Source organism: Mustela nivalis, assembly GCF_964662115.1.
Source record: "Mustela nivalis genome assembly, contig: HAP1_SCAFFOLD_75, whole genome shotgun sequence".
In the NCBI taxonomy this organism is placed as follows: domain Eukaryota; kingdom Metazoa; phylum Chordata; class Mammalia; order Carnivora; family Mustelidae; genus Mustela; species Mustela nivalis.
In genome coordinates this window covers 2,173,547-2,176,751 of record NW_028136523.1, presented here as the reverse complement: position 1 = coordinate 2,176,751, position 3,205 = coordinate 2,173,547, and positions in this window count along the sequence as shown.

Sequence of the window (3,205 nt, the reverse complement as noted above, 5' to 3'; positions counted from 1 at the left end):
CTCAAGCAGAAAGGATGCTAGGGCAAGAGGATTTCGCTCCATGCGGGTATCTTCCAACATGCTGCGGAGACTCGCTTAGCAAGCAGCAGCAGCATCCCCAAACCCAACACTAATTTCCCAACGAATGCTGTGCTTTCCAAGGGGAGATGCCCAGGCAAAGGGCTTTCACTCTATGCGGGTTTCTCCCACCGCGAGAGTGGGCTCAGGCACGCAGCAGCAGCCCCCAAAACATTTCTCGGGGAATGCTGTCCTTTCGCAGAGGCTTTGGTTTGGAGCAAACAGCCCTTCGCCACTGCTTCCTCAGCAAGGCTTCTGAGGCGTCTGGGAAGAAGAGCTGCGGGAGAGCTGGTGCCTCTTGGGCCTTGCTTTCCCTGGCTCCATGTTCGCGTCCTGGGTTCACCCTGCCAGGCCGAACTACGCAGACACAGTCACAACCGTGCAGTAGCGCGCTTAGCCTAGGATGGCACTCCATGCACACTACCATCTCCCGGTGTAGGCATCGCTTGGCCTTTTACTCTGGCGCTCAGGCCGACTCGCGGACTAGGCCTGTGCTTTCCCCACAGGAAAGGAGAGGTGACAGGATCCCTGCACACCGCCCGTGCACTGAATAGGGAGCTTTGGGGGACTGTCACAACTCCTTCCCCTTAAAACCCGGGCGTCCTCCAAGCTTCTACATCCCGGAGGAAGACGGCATCTGATGGCCAGGTCTTTCTGGGAGTTGTTTCTCGAGTTTAGGGTAGGCGCCTGGTGGCAAGCCCATGGCTCCAAAACGGTCAGGTGGCCAAGGAGCTGCTGTCTCCTTGGGCCCAAAGGCTCAGGACAGGCAAAATTTCTGCCCAGACTCCTTCCTCAGAGTGGAGCCCTTTCCCCTGCCCTAATCTTCCCCTCGTGTCTCCTTAGCAGCCCGGCTTCCTTCACTCTGCAGTGACAGATGTGTCCCTTTCCTTAAGGCTCTTTCCACAGGCACCACCGCGCTTCTCTCTCAGGCAGAGCGGAAGCCCAGGCAAAGAGAATTTCGCCCCATGCGGGTTTATTCCACCGTGCAGTGGAGACTAGCTCCGGCAAGCAGCAGGCAGCATCCCAAGACCCGACTCTGATTTCTCAGAGTATGCTGTGCTTTCCCAGAGAGGATGCCCCGGCAAAGAAGCTTTCACTCTATGCGGGTTTATCCCATCGTGCTGCGAATACTAGGCTAAGGCAAGCAACAAAACTAGCCCACAGAACCGACTCTGATTTCCCAGCGACTGCTATGCTTTTGCAGAGGTTTTCTGCTTGGCGCAAACTGCACTTCGCTGCTGCTTCCTCAGCAAGGCTTTGGTCTTTCGCTCTGTCGCGGCAGGAAAGAAGAGCCGCGGGAGAGCTGGTGCCTCTTGGTCCTTGTTTTCCCGGGCTCCAAGTTCGCGCCCGGGGTTCACCTTGCTAAGCCAAACTAAGCAGACACAGTGCGTGGCCTAGCATGACACTCTATGCCTATTACCATCTCCTGGCGTATGTAAGGCTTTGCCTTTTGCTCCGGCGCTCGGGCAGACTCGGGGTCAAGGCCAGTGCCTTGACCACAGGAGAGAGAAGGCGACAGGATCCCTGCACAGGCTCCGAGCACTGGGATGGGGAACGGTGGGGACTGTCTCCACTCTTTCCCCGGCACACCCCGGCCACCCACAATCTGCCATATCTTGGTGGAAGACGGCATCTGACTGCACGTTTCTCCATGGGGTTGTTTCTGCGACTTCCGGGTATGGCACCTGGTGGCAAGCACAAGTCTGCCCTTGGGACATGTGGCCAAAGAGATGCTTTCCCCTTGGGACAAGAGGCACAGGACAGGCCTGCCTTCTGCCCAGACTCCTTCCTCAGAGTGGAGCATGCACCCATGCCCTTGTCTTCCCCTCATGTCTCCTTAGCAGCCAGGCTTCAATCTCTCCGCACAGGGAGTAGAGGACACTTGTCTTCTCATGGCCTGCTGTTCGTGCCTCGGCAGGCTATTCTGCTTCCCGAGCTTTTCCAGACCCCAAGGCCAAGGGATACTTCTCTTCCCCGGGGGCGGCGTGCTTTGCCTTCCCCAAAATTGCTCCTGGGGAGCGCGGTGACAGACGTGAGCAACCATGCTTCTGTCTCAGGCAGAAAGGATGCTAGGGCAAAGAGGATTTCGCTCCATGCGGGTATCTTCCAACATGCTGCGGAGACTCGCTTAGGCAAGCAGCAGCAGCATCCCCAAACCCAACTCTGATTTCCCAACGAATGCTGTGCTTTCCAAGGGGAGATGCCAAGGCAAAGGGGCTTTCGCTGTATGCGGGTTTCTCCCACCGCGAGACGGGGCTCAGGCACGCAGCAGCAGCCCCCAAAACATTTCTCGGGGAATGCTGTCCTTTCGCAGAGGCTTTGGTTTGGAGCAAACAGCCCTTCGCCACTGCTTCCTCAGCAAGGCTTCTGTCGCGTCAGGGAAGAAGAGCTGCGGGAGAGCTGGTGCCATTGGGCCTTGCTTTCCCTGGCTCCATGTTCGCATCCTGGGTTCACCCTGCCAGGCCGAACTACGCAGACACAGTCACAACCGTGCAGTAACGCGCTTAGCCTAGGATGGCACTCCATGCACACTACCATCTCCCGGTGTAGGCATCGCTTGGCCTTTTACTCTGGCGCTCAGGCCGACTCGCGGACTAGGCCTGTGCTTTCCCCACAGGAAAGGAGAGGTGACAGGATCCCTGCACACCGCCCGTGCACTGAATAGGGAGCTTTGGGGGACTGTCACCACTCCGTCCCCTTAAAACCCGGGCCTCCTCCAAGCTTCTACATCCCGGAGGAAGACGGCATCTGATGGCCAGGTCTTTCTGGGAGTTGTTTCTCGAGTTTAGGGTAGGCGCCCGGTGGCAAACCCATGGCTCCACCACGGTCAGGTGGCCAAGGAGCTGCTGTCTCCTTGGGCCCAAAGTCTCAGGACAGGCAAACTTTCTGCCCAGACTCCTTCCTCAGAGTGGAGCCCATTCCCCTGCCCTAATCTTCCTCTCGTGTCTCCTTAGCAGCCCGGCTTCCTTCGCTCTGCAGGGTTGTGCCGGGGAAAGAGTGGAGACAGACCCCACTGTTCCCCATCCCAGTGCTCGGGCCTTGTGCAGGGATCCTGCCCGAGCGCCGGAGCAAAAGGCAAAGCCTTACCTACGCCAGGAGATGGTAATAGGCATAGAGTGTCATGCTAGGCCACGCACGCTGCTGCAGG